Source organism: Sebastes umbrosus, chromosome 21 (genome assembly GCF_015220745.1).
Source record: "Sebastes umbrosus isolate fSebUmb1 chromosome 21, fSebUmb1.pri, whole genome shotgun sequence".
NCBI classification, from domain to species: domain Eukaryota; kingdom Metazoa; phylum Chordata; class Actinopteri; order Perciformes; family Sebastidae; genus Sebastes; species Sebastes umbrosus.
Window position 1 is genome coordinate 21,200,629 of NC_051289.1, and position 14,320 is coordinate 21,214,948.

At 40.2% G+C, this 14,320-nt stretch overlaps 1 long non-coding RNA gene across 3 annotated transcripts in view; it reads right to left on the reverse strand.

The window, feature by feature from the left end:
* Positions 1-1,715: 1,715 nt before the first annotated feature.
* The window catches only part of LOC119480940, a 73,579-nt gene continuing 60,974 nt past the window's right edge, over positions 1,716-14,320 (reverse strand). The window contains exons 6-7 of one of the 3 annotated variants that reach the window (XR_005205035.1): positions 9,595-9,647; positions 1,716-2,689 (exon numbers count right to left, since the gene is read on the reverse strand). This is a non-coding gene — a long non-coding RNA (uncharacterized LOC119480940). Of the gene's footprint in view, positions 2,690-8,020; positions 9,435-9,594; positions 9,648-14,320 lie in introns of those variants that run through there. The other 2 variants (XR_005205037.1, XR_005205036.1) reach the window with 2 other exon arrangements.

Here is a 14,320-nt window from a genome sequence, read left to right on the forward strand (position 1 = left end):
TGACACCGGGGTGGATCTCGTGACTACTAGAGAAAAGCTGCTTTTTTAATTCCTGCTTTACTGGAAAAGTCAATAGTGTTGCTGCGCTCATCGATAAAATCACTTCCACCAGGCCTGCAGCTTTCGTTACACAGAATGGCGACTAATTATCTGAGGTTGATAATATTGACAAGCCGGTTGTGCTGCAGATGATACAGACACATGAGCAAAGTGAAATAAGATATCCCTCAATAATTGACAAAACTGATCAGTTCACCATATTATTTTTAACATTTCTCCTGTTGCCCCACTACGTTATAAAGATGCAAATACAATAATATTACCATTATTTACATTGTAAATGTAATTTCACACCCCTCCTTTTCGCTGTTTGTTTCTTAATTGATTCTGTACGCTGGCCTTTAAATGTGCTTTATGGCCATTGCATCATCTTTTCCTATTCTCCGTTTCCCGTTACACACCCGGGAAATAAACAGCTCAGCAAAGATTCGCACAGAGGTGCAAAATTTGGCAGAGAAGCTGGGGAAAAAGAAGATGGGGAGAAAAAGTGTTCTTCAAATAAACCCCCGCTAATGAGCTGGCGAGAGATTTACATACCTTGATGACTAAGGATCCTGGGTAATTACCCGTGTGCACCTCAAGGTTTAATCTGTGATGAGTATAGGTCTGGTGACAATGCCAGCCAATCAATCTCTGTCTCGGGAGGTCAACGGGAACAGCAGCTCCCCTGGTTTAACACAAGCTATCTGTTGACTTATACGCTGCTTCTGGAGATCACCAATGGCTTTATGGATAATTTCATCATTAGCTCTGAGAGGACAGACAGCATTAATGGAAGAGTGCCTCATCTTTGTTGGTGTGGATCATATTAATAAAAGGGAGACGCACAAACACCTGAACTAATCCAGCATTCCAATGCAAAATTTGTTTAAAGTCTCCAAGTGGGACACATCTGTACCTCTCATGGCAGTGCTTGTATTGTTCATGGATGCTATGACAACAAGCATTTCATCACATTCTGCGAAATGAATAGGTAATGGTGAAAAACATCTACAATACACAATGTTTCCTCTCAGTTAGTGAGAGGGAATAATTCAGCAGCAATGAGTTAAAGCACTACACATGCTATTATGGACAATTTCTTTATCTGTGTCTTTAAAGCTGGGGTAGGCAGTTTTCTATAAAAGGCCAAAAAAAGCCATAATTTGATAATACAGCCTCCCTCCTGCGGCTCTCCCCTCTCTGTCCTGAGCCCCTCCCACCAGACAAGCATGGGCATATGCATGCGCTTCATACAGTAACAAGTACGAGTACGAGTACGAGTCATTCGTTTCAAACATCAGCCACATCGTCATTGTGATCTTGATGTTGTTATATAGCGCCAATTCTATGAGAATTACCGTTCTGTTTTCTTTGCAGACTTGTGGCCTGTGAAACCCTCGACATACTGTGAGAGATGTGGTTTGAGGCTCTAGCGAGCTACATAGCTGCAGCCGAAGCAGAAGTGAGCCCTTTAGCTACAGTTAGCAGAAGGCTAAACCTTTTTTTTTTAAAGATTATTTTTGGACTTTTATGCCTTTATTGGATAGGACAGATTTATAGACAGGAAAGGGGGTGAGAGAGGGCAAGACATGGCCGCTGCGATAATGACACAGCCTTAGTACAATTTCCATCTCCATCTCTGAAACCCTTCACTGATAATTACACGTGTTTTATTGCATTTTTTCCTTTTTATTTCCTACTTTTCGACTCTCTTTTTGATAAGTTCGTCTTCCTGTTTTGTGTTGCTTTGCGGTGTAGTCAGTCTTTGCCCATGCTGGAATAGCAACTTTGCTTGCATGATATTCAACCATTAAATCAGGCTGTCACTGAAGAAACATGCATGCGCATCTGCATTTGTAGAACAGCCAATAGGAACGTCCTCATTCTGAAATGACCTGTGATTGGACAAAGTCTCCCATAACTAGCACATTTTTTTAGAGCTAAGAGGAGGTGCAGAAGTCCAGTTTTCCCTCAGACTACCTGAATTACAATATGCTGAAAGATTATTATGGAATTTTTGCCCAATGTGACGTCCCAATTTTTTTAATTTTCTTTTTTTTAAATGCCCACCTCAGCTTTAACATTAATTCTGCAATGAAGGATGAAAAAATGAGCTGGAATCAACCAACTTGTGAAATCCCCAAACAGGGTAATGTTTCCTAAAAGCAGGATTTCACTTCAGAGGCTCAACACGCAGGCAACTTCCAAACCAGTGCATGTTTTCTATGACATTACTTAAGCCATTCAAGGACTTCACTTCATTTCAAGTGAAAGCATGTCAGATTTGATTGATTGGAATGATATAATGCCTGCCCTGGGTATTACACAACTGTCATGGAAATAGGTTGACAGTTGGGGCAGATACTTTATCAGACTTATACAAACGGATTTATCTGCGGTGCCTAGCCCATGATTGTATTAAAATATGTATCGAAGCTCTGAAAAGACCCGAGTGTTGGGAGTGGAGGAATTTCATGTTGTCTTCAAGTGTGACAGTGGTGGCAGAGAAAATATACTTTTGAAGAAGCTTGAGACACATACATTGCCTGGAGATGTGCATGCGTGGTGTGCGAGGATTTTCTTGTCGGAGTTCAACTTGAGGGCAAAACTTGGAAGTTCTAAGAAGTCCTCGGCACTGTGATCGTGTCTTGAAAGAAGAGGCAGATGATAACTAGTGTTCAAATTAATATTAATGCAATCTAGAAGGAAAGCTTAAAGTGTTTCCCCCTAATTACTCATGTATCAATAACTATAACAAGCTCTGCTGCTGAACTGTTTCTGAAAAGAAGAAGAAGGTTTTAAGCACATTAATCACGGATCAGCGTGGATTGCAAGGTTAACGAGCAAATGTTTCCTCTAAATAAAGATTTTTAACAGTCACATCACTCAGCAGGTCGCTGCTTTTTAGTCCAAAACAAACCTTTCTCTCAGCAATCTGTCTTGTTGTTCTGTGTTCTGTTCACCTGACTGATTACAGTATAGATTTCTCAAGGATACAAATTGTTGGGAGGCTCTTACATAAGATGCCCAGTAATCTTTATGCTTGGTTTGAAGTACACAACAAGCCCATATTTTCCACCATGCTTACTGACATTCACTGGAACATGCCAAACAATTCCATCCACGCCGGCCAGTGGTCACTGAAATGTTCGACGAAAATATCCTCCTGCACCAAAGAAGGTTACAGTACACGCTAAGGCTGTCAATCGATTAAAGTACTTAATTGCGATTTAATCGCAAATTAATCACACATTTTTTTTTCTGTTCAAAATGTACCTTAAAGGGAGATTTATCAAGTATTTAATACTCTTATCAACATGGGAGTGGGACAATATGCTTGCTTTATACAACCGTATGTATATATTTATTACTGGAAATCAATCAACAACACAAAACAATGACTATAATTGTCCAGTAACCCTCACAGGTACTGCATTTAGCATAAAATATATGCTCAAATCATAACATGGCAAACTGCAGCCCAACAGGCAACAAGAGCTGTCAGTGTGTCAGTGTGCTGACTTGACTATGACTTGCCCCAAAAACTGCATGTGATTATCATAAAGTGGGCATGTCTGTAAAGAGGAGACTCGTGGGTACCCGTAGAACCCATTTTCATTCACATATATTGAGGTCAGAGGTCAAGGGACCCCTTTGAAAATGGCCATAACAGTTTTTCCTCCAAAATTTAGCATAACTCTGGTGCGTTATTTAGCCTCCTTCTCGACAAGCTAGTATGATATGGTTGGTACCGATGGATTCTTGCGTTTTTTCTAATTTCATATGTTACCAGTATCTTAACACTAGCTTTAAAACTGAGCCCGCTACAACCTATATTCTCAAGTTGCGTTAATGTGTTAAAGAAATTAGTGGCGAATTAAAACAAATTTGTATTTATGCGTTATTATCGCGTTAACTTTGACAGCCCTAGTACACACCCTGTACATTGAGTATTCCGACTATTATTCGTGACAACAGCGCTCGCCATAGAGGTTTCAATTATTGTGGTAGTCAATCTCTGTATCAAATGAGTGCTCTACTTTCATTCTTCAAGAGGGGCTCCAAGCTGTGCCTGTGAATCAGCCTTAAATTTGTAAATGATAACACTACCGAGGGCTGCCTCATTCAAAGTGCTTAATAAAAGAGACACCATATGCATTCACATGCTGAGGAGACGGTGCTCGGGATCGACAGCAAACATTGCATTCAGTGCACACTGCTCCTTTTTCTTTGGAAAAGAAAACATGAAAACAGGCCTGGCATCTCCTCCTTCTGCTCTGCGTGTGACTGTTCTGTTTTGACTCTTGCCTTCCAGGGGCGATAAAAGACCCACATGCGATTACAATTTCACTGCTGAAAGCGTCAATAATTCATAGCTACGCATCCGTGTAAGTAGTGGTGATCTACAAGTCAGTTGGTCCTCCCCGCAATCCCAACATCGTCCTCCCTCCCGCCCATCCCCTGGCCCTGCATGTCTACTGTACATCCATCCGTCCTCTGACCTCTGCTGTAAATCTCCGTGCCCAATAGTGACACCAGGCGGTGTAGGCAGGTCACTGGGTGATGAGGGAGAAATAAAACAACAGCTTTTATGGCTCCGGAGGATGCAGCAGTTAGGCTTAGTAAGCCTTGCACTTGATTGGAGTAAGTCACATTTACTGACCACTGATCTCCCACTCCATTAGTTGCAGTACATAAAGGCCATTAATCCAATGCAGCTCCGAGCAGGCCATCCTGACGGTGCACGAGCCCAACACACTTACTCTAGCAAACATGGGTGGAAGTACCAGCAGTTTAAAGCAAACAAAAAAAAAAAAAACTGCTCATTAGATTAACAATTGTAACCACGCGTCCACATCGAGGTAATTGTCTAAGGATTTTATTACAACTTGGCTCTTATTTTCATCGTTTTCGCCGTCATCTTTTAACAGCTGTGATAACATCGTACTCACAAAGCAATAGCTAAGATCTTGAAACATGGAGACTTCTCTACAATAGGCAAAAACACAACCAGATAAGTTGTAAATAAAGCTACAGTCTAAATTAGAAATGAAACGGTTAAGTGATTACTCAGACAGAAAATTAACTATTTTTGATAGTGTATTAATTGTTTCAGTAATTTTTAAGAAAAAATTCTAAATATTCACTGCTCCCAGCTTCTCAAATATGCTGATTTTAATCTGTCATATATTGAGTACAATAAATATCTTTGGCTTTTGTACAGATGGTTGGATAAAATAAGGGATTTGAAAATGCCGCCTTGGGCTCTGGGAAATGATTCATCAAGAAAATAGCAGCTCTAAACCACTGTATTTGAGGCAAAACTGAAAATGAGCTAACCTGAAATGTTAGTAGTAATTCAATTCAAATTCAAGCCCAATCTCAAAATTCACATGTCAATATTTATTTTCTCTTTATCGTTTATTTAATATTTTAGGATGCTGTGCAAACATTTAGAAACACCAACCCTCCGCAAAGCTCCAATGTGACCTGAGCTAAGGTGGCGCTACGGACGGCTGCCGTGTCTCAAGCTCCTCCTCGACTTTTGTTTTTATCTGTTACTTATTTTTTACTTTTTCACATCATGCGCACCGCCAAAGCGAGCCCTATTATGCAAAATGATAGGGGACAACTTTTGTACATGAGATCGTTGGTGGAAGAGCTATTAGCAGTACAAATTTTTGGTTTTCACTAGTGTGCTTGCCTTTTCATACACGTTTAATTAGCATTGTTGGAGAGAGCTCGAGACCCAAGATTTACATTGACAACAACTGCTTCTGTAATTGCTGTGCGTTTGATAATAAACAACTTGAAACTTGAAACTAGCGGGGTTAACCTCATCGTGATGGAGGGCCACTGTGAGGCTGAACACATGAGCTGAGCATGGAGCCTGCTGAAAATGAACGCTTTGCCGCAACCCAGACAAGCAGCGACCTGGAGGGCCGGCGTGCGAGACTGGATGGAGTCGTGGATATATAGTGCGTGACAGTCAAAGACTCAGACAACCAAAAAGCCAGTAACTCATCTATCAAAGCGACAAGCAGCATCTTAAAGAATGGATGGCTGCAGCAACCTTGGAGCCCGTGTAAAAGCCTGACAAACACACATGATGAATCTACACGGCATAGCGCGAGGTAGGCCGCGCGCCTATGTCAGCCTCTAGGCAAAGATCTCCTCCAGTGAACACAGCAGGAGACAGGACCGGTGTCAGGACCAGATAAGCATAGTCTGGCTGAAGCTCCTCAACCTATAGTAGATACACAGTATATAGTAGTATAGGCCCTATAGTAGATCTATTAAATAAGAAGCTATAGCTTTAAATGGTCTGTGTTGTTACAGTAAGTCTTCATCATTTTGTCAAATATACTGTAGCTTGGCACAGGAAAAGTAAGGTTATTTTCATTTTAGTTTTGTGACTTTGGATGAAATACAGTTTAGTTATAGGGTAGTGTTTTTAATTATTGTGTTTCTATTAATAGAAAGATAGATGGTATCAAGCTGCCTTATAACAAACATTTTGAATGTCTGAATACTTCTCCTGCAAGATTGATTCCATAGGGATGCACCGTTTTGTCAGCCGAACATCGGTATAAAAGTGAAAGAAAAAGTCGGCACTGTCTCAGAGAAAGATCAGTGACAAGAACGTTGTTATGTTCAACGAAAATATTAAGCAGTAAAACAACAGCTTACAAGATTTCTTAAAAACACTGCAGTCTGATTGGGAATGAAACTCATAATGTGTCACTAGAAGCCCGTCACTCCAACGAGGGATGATATACTTGGCGACCGTTAATATCTGGGTTGCCTGCCCAAGTGAAATCTATGCGTGGGAAATAGTGCTCATGTTTCTAATCATTGTTACATCTACATTTAATTTATGTTTCACAAAACAAATATTTTTTGTTGGGCTATATAAGCCTGAAGCACTGAAACATTGTTCTCATTGAGTAGGTGGATGTATAGCAGCTAAGAATACTTTTGAAGCTGTTCTTTAAATTGAATTAAAAAAAAAAAAAAGTTACATAATTTTGTATGATTGAATCTGTGCTCATTCAAAAGCAGCGTAATTAAATGCTGAAGGACTTTAAAAAAGCTCAAAATTATAATATAATGAAGAGGTCTTTGTTTCCCTGGCACAAAAGGGGAATAAAATAACAGCAAAAACAAAATAAATCAAAACATCTGTATCAGCTATCGGCCCAGAATTTCACAATCGGTGCATTTGCACAAAAGATTCATGGACGTTCTTACAACCATTAATCATATTTCGAAAAATCCAACTTTAAGCTATCACACACTTAAAAAAGACTGAGAGAGAAACATATTTCAAACTTCAAAGCATGTTTCCATGGAGCCACAGGGCGTTTCAGACCACATATGGTGATTGTGAATTGGATTTGGTTGAGGTTATTTCAAAGTTAACATGTTAGGCAACATTTCATTTAAGCAATAACATGTTGAATGAGCCTCATATTGCCACTTTGAAATTATTTGCCCAACAAAGTGGTTCCTTGGGATTCTACTATTTGTTGGGATGGTACAAACCCTTAATTTGACAGAGTAAGATTTATCGACTTTATGATCAGTTGATTTCGGAGCATATTAACATTACAAAAGAGATTAATTGCAAAATTGCTGTAGAGGTAACCCATTGAGTTGAGTTGTGTAGCAGCCTGCAGACAAACTATGCACATGTGACTGATGAATTTGATGTTATTTCTCGACATCAGACGTTGATGAAACATGCATGATGACCAATTCTGAGGCAGAATTCAAGATACCCCTCATGGTACGTGTCCACCGATGCGTTTTTTATCATGAGGGGACGCGCTGCTTCCCAGCATTGGACGCTTGGTGGGCTGCCACTATAGACATAACACAATAGGCACCTGATTGGACGAACGCTTTCCCTCCGTGGGCTGCTGCTCCCAGCTTTCAAACCGGAAACAATATGGAGGCTCGTTTGGAAACTTTCTTCTCTTATTTCACGAAAATAGTTCACCAAAATGTGTTTCTGAAAACATTTGAGGCGAGAAATAAGCCACGGAGTTGCTGAATCTGTCTTTATTTTGGATCGACAACGTTTATTTTAAAAGATTCTCGGAAGTTTCGAGAGCCGGCAAGTCACGTCGGATGCCCGTGATTTGCATAAAGCAGACTGAACCTCAACTTTATGCAAATGAAGACCGCCCGTCGTGACTCTTCGTCTCTCGAATCGCGCCGCCACGCTACCAGAATGCATTGCACGGCTGCTTACAAGGACAACGAATGGGAAGTGTGGAAAGGACGGATCCTGTGGACACGTACCATCACTGTGTCCAAACAGAATAGTAGAATTCCTGAGCATAAAATACACACACACACATACGAACACACACACACGCACACACACAATGCCATAAAGCGTCCATAATCCAGAGGCTGCTTTGAACAGGCAGTCCTGCAGGCGTCTTCCTTAACTGATTTTACAAAGCAGGAAGGTGCCGGGAGATGGAAGGTGGAGTAGAAGCTAATTGAAACCTGAGTTAGCTCAAAGACGACTCTCTTCGGTGCCGAAAGACACAGAGTTATCCATCAGGGTGCTACAGGGTTATGATGGGATTTTCGGGAAGTGGACGATATTCTCGACTCAGCAGAGCTGAGACCCGTGTCCTTGACAAGTACACTTAATTAAACTCGCAATCAGCTGTTGACTGCTTCCCCTGCCTCATCAATAAAGCAATTGAACCTGCATGCTGGAGCGCCAGTCTCCTCATGTTAACTCCTCTCCTCTGAGCTGTATTGTCAGCTCATTTATCACTGAAAAACCTGAGCCATGTTACCATAAGACTACCCTAAAACAGTAGAAGCATTTCATCCAGCTGGCCTCATCCTGGTATTCCCCACATTATTCACAGTGATATAACAAAGTTATGGATAAATCTGACACAAAGAGCGATGACGTTCTAAACTGGCTGTGCACAGCTAGCTGTCTCAACCAATAATTTGGCACAAACGGCGGGCGATCCATGTCTTATTGATGGCACAAATGCATTAGTGTCGTTACTTATAACAATCTTAATCCAACTTTATTGATTACACATCTTTTGTGAGATTTTCTACGACGCAAGAAAAAGTTATTTTTTCAAGTAGAAAAAATGTCTCATGCTGTCAGTCTTCCATTCTGCTGTTGATCTAGGTGTCATTCATCAAAACTCCACAAGAACATGTAATGGCGTAATTATATAAACAATGATTGGCAGCCTAAATAGCATCATATTTCTGGAGAACCTTTCAAAAGGGTGTACATTTGCATAAGCAACATGGATTAATGCGACAGCCGAGCAGCTGCTCTCAGCGGGAGGCCGGCACGATAACAACTTTCAGTGATTTGGCGTAATCAGGAAAACTTTCTGTTTTGAGGTTAAATTTGTGAGAACATGAGAAGAGGAAGGTGTCGGAGAAGGGGAAGGTAAACTCAGACGAGAGTGACACTGATACCGATTCACACCCACTAGATAAAATAAAACAAACTTCACCCTCCGAATGGCCATTTGTATATCAATTACTCACCCCGTGTTGCCTTGAATTGTTGAAGAGAACTTTGTTTTTCTCTCGTGCCTCCACTGTGAACGAGAATCAAAACACAGAAACATCTCGATGAATTGAAGTTAAATGGTTTAACATCAGAAAAACTATATCGAAACATCCGTTTACAAACTCTCACACAACGCGTGCAGAATAATCCAAGCGTCATTTATCCAGTTGTATGCTCAGTACTTTAAAAACACATGGATCTTCGCTTAAACCTTACTACTTAAAACACTTCCACATAAACAGTCTCTTGCTTGCGGAAAAAAAATGGTATTGTCACAATACACAATGCTAATAATACTCAGCCTAATGAAAAACAAAATGTTTAAACTGTCACTCCAATCTGTGGCCCAGTTGACTTCATGGATAATCTCCATCACAACATCTGGATGTTTTTGATGTTCACCACAAAACCCAACAGAAGCATACCATGACAAATAACTCTGCTTTGCTCTTTATAGCAAATAGCGATACTGTATATCATGTGATATGGTCATCTCCTATATTTTATATAACATTAAAGCAGTTTTATCACTCAACTGACCTCCTAACAGACGCTCCCTGTATTGAACCGCTAAACGTTTATTGTGATTTATAGAAAACTGGTCGATTGGAGACTCAAATCTTTGGTAACAGACGACTAAAAAAGCAATAACAAACACTCCAGCTGGACATTTTTCCAGCTCCCCAGAGAATCACACATAACAGAAAGGTGAACTTCAATAGATTTTTTAGCTCTGTGGCTCTGCTTTTTCCACCAGAAACTCGACACGGCCGGGGGAAAACGTTTTTTGAGGCTGAAGAACAATTTCAACTACTATCAATAGTAATGAGCCAATAATGCCCAATCTGATCTGTTTTTAAAGTTTGGTAAGGATGAATGGAATTCACACAAAGTTTAAACGTGCATCATATTTAGTGTGTGCCACCATGCCCACTTGACATCAGATGCATTTCAGTAATTTCACGGTTGAGAAATCTTATTTTACTTTCTTGGAATTCTGAATTAAAGAGCTGTTTTTTTTTTTTGCATTTACCCCTAGTAGGAAGTTTTTCTGACTTTCAGACATCTGAATGGCTGGTTGTGACAGGTGAGCATCCTGAAATGCCTCCCATCTGTTTGTGCATGTGCTCAGGGCAGCTCACACTTTTTGAAAGACCCTTCGACTGAAACCTCAACCCTCCAGCCTACAAGAGTATTAGACCTGTAAAATGTCTGACACATTTCTATTTGACAGTTTCTTCCTTTCTTTTGGCATTTCTAATTTGAACCAACTGAAGCAGGTGTCACTCTCCGCCAATCCTGACTCTCAGCCTGGCTTTTCATTACAGTCTCTCGAATTGCACCGAGGTGTGAGATAAATTGGTTATGTCTAAAGTCAAATTATATCCAGGTCTTTGCAATTCAATTCACTTATCAAAAAGAGGGGGGGGGGGAACTGCTAAAAAAGAAGTTTTCCAAGTTGCCGCTTTTCGCTAAAAGACAGATTCACAAAGAGGGGAAACTCGCGCCAGATTGCCTGCCAATTTCTGGTCTCGACATGAGTGAAGAGTTCTTTCACTGCCATTCATGTATTGCTTGACGGGGAAAGAAATGGTTTCAAAATAGAAAAGTCAAGTCCCTCTCAGCAATTATTTGACAACTATAAAGCTGCTATTGAATGGCATGCAACCTGCAGGCCCAAGTGGAGTGGCATTGTAATTTCCTGGTTGTGCTATTTAAGCACTCTGGCACTTTGGCTAAGCACACGCATCCATCTGCACAGCTTGATTATATTATGTTGGATTTCTTGGAGTTCCATTATAGGTACAGTTGTCTTTTCATCCGGTGACCCAGATTAGATTTTAATAAGCCTGTTATTCTTTGTTCTATTTTAAGACATCAGAAGTGATGCTGCGTTCTAATGATTCAACTGGTCATTGGGAATTCCATTATATAAAACATAAAGGAATATTCTGAGAGCCCAATATGGTGATGAGTCCGGTAAAAAAACGTAATTGAATCGAAGATGAAGTTGACTTTTATATGAACCGATGAGAGTTGTGGTGATTGAAAATTCCTTTTATACTCTTGCCAGAGGAGAATCCAGAAAATGTGTGTGGTAGATGTGTGTGGTAGCCAAATGAAATAACGAAAGGGAAGAAAGACAGTTCTCTGGTGTCACTTCCTTACTTACGTACGACAGTATTTCCCATTTGACTGAACAAATATATCTCATTAAGGCTTTTTTATGTATATATCGTTTACTAGGAATTGTGTTTAAAGACGGCAAGTAGGTGTTTCAAATGTTTTAAACCTGTAAAATCTCTGTTGACTTTCACATTTGACTATTTTTTTGTAAACAGGACTTGTAGTCTACAGCCACACTAGCAGCTGGATTTAGGCACAGCTGAACTTTGAGCTACATGCTGCCGTTAGCACGCTAGCATCCTCACAATTATGATGTTAAACTGCTGATGCACATTACTTTTACCGTGTTCACCATCTGAACTTTGCGTGTTAGCATGCCAAATCTTGTTAATTAGCACTAAAATCCAAGTACCGCTGAGGCTGATGGGAATGCCATTCATTTAGCAGGTATTTAGTCACAAACCAAAGTATTGGAGAAATATAAATTATGGCCTGCCGGTGGTGCGGGATGAAAAGTCGGCGGAGAGTGATTACACTTCATCCTGAGGAGATGATATGAATGTCTGTACCAAATTTCAATTGAGACATTCCAGTCAAAGCTACAAATGTCAACCTCATAGAGGTGCTAGAGGAAAAGTCAAGTGATCACCTATACGTGATAGAATTCATCCTTTGAGCACTATGGATATGTGTGCCAATGCCATGACAACTAGTGAATGGATTACCATGACTTGGTAATCCATTCACTAGTTGTCATGGCATTTCCCTAAGAAAAAAAAATTGTCAACCTCATGGTGGCACCGGAGAGGAAAAGTGAGAGGATTTCAGTTAGTGGGCTTCATCCTCTGGTGACAGTGAATGTCATGGGTACTATCCGTGGCTCTAACTCATTCATTACATCAGCAGAAAAATCTGCCCGGAAAAATATTGAGTCACATAACTTAGCAGAGTGAGATATTTGATTAATATGACAGGTTTCAGGATTAATGATGCACATTAAGATACTTTGGTCACTAATGCAATTGTATTATTGGTGGAGTTAGTGCTGACCAGGGAGCCAATGCAATGTTTGTTGTAGCAACAAATGAAATCAATGGTCAACAGTTACAGTAAATACAGGACAGAGAACAAGGAAACAGGTTACATAACTACAAAATCCTCGGACTTTAACCCTTTGAACTCAAAGAAATGGTCCGCCAGGGCCTACATTTGTATTTTTGCTTACTGTTGTGATGTGATTTCTTGGAGTATCTTCAAATTATTCATATCCCTAATCTGTACAACCTAAGTTAAAAGGTTATAAAAGTCAATAAACCATGATGATTGACAAGTGTATTGAAATTGTGTCATAGATTAAAAAAAAAAAAACGTTTTTCAAAATATGTTACTAAATAAAACCACAAAAACAAAAGATTTCTAAATGTAGAAACAAAAACAAAATATTTCTTAACACTCTTAACACTTTTGATAGTTTTGTTACGGTCCTCACATAACGTAACTTCATGACGTCATCACAAGCATACCATGTGGGAATGGCAGCTGTGGCTCAGAGGTCGGGCGGTTCGATCCCCGGCTCCTCCGGTCGCATGTCGAAGTGTCCTTGAGCAAGATTCTGAACCCCAAATTGCTCCCGAAGGCTGTGCCATCGGTGTGTGAATGAGTATTTAGATTAGATCCTGATGGGCAGGTTGGCACCTAGCATGGCTGCCATCAGTGTGTGTAAATGGGTGAATGCTGACATGTAGTGTAAAGCGCTTTGAGTGGTCAGAAGACTAGAAAAGCTCTATATAAGTGCAAGTCCATTTACCATTTACCACGTGGTGATGCATTTTAGATCAATTCATACAGGATCATTCAAAAAGTGCTCTCCCACGGGGAAATCTGGCCCCACCGCACGTTACGTAACATAATGACGTCATCGCAAGTGTACATCGTGATGGTGCAAAATACTGCCTTGACTTTCCACTGCAAAAGAATGAATGCTCTAGCTATAATGGTTTTTATTTCACATCGATTTAAACAGGATCATGCAAACAGCAACCTCTCGCGGCTGCCCACGGGAGATCCGTTTGTAAAGGATTGAAATGTTGATGTTTTTGTTTTACTAAAATGTGTTATACAAGTAGCAAACTTCTTTAAGGAATAACTCTGTGTGTAGTTTGTGTGAGTAACGTATGCAGTCGTGAAAGATAGAGCATGTGTGTATAGTTTACACTATTTGTCAGTGAATAAATGCTACAACTCCTCAAGACCTAAGCCAAAATCCTGTGTTTGCCACCTGCTGAAGGGGGCTAGCACTGAAGCTAGCCACAAGGCTCACTTAATGTGGACTGACCTTTAAGGTGGACCAGCTATTCTCAATTTAGTGACAAGCCGCTCTGAGTTTTGCTCAGCATCCCATTATTTTAAAGTAGTAGTTCATTTAACATTCTTTAGTGCTGCCAACATGTAAACCAACATGTTTTACATATACTTCCATTAAAAATGGTGTCAAGTTTCAATCACAATAAAGCATTTGTTCAACCAAAAATAACTCTTCTGTTGTCATTCCTTTAAGGGTCATTGTAATTGATA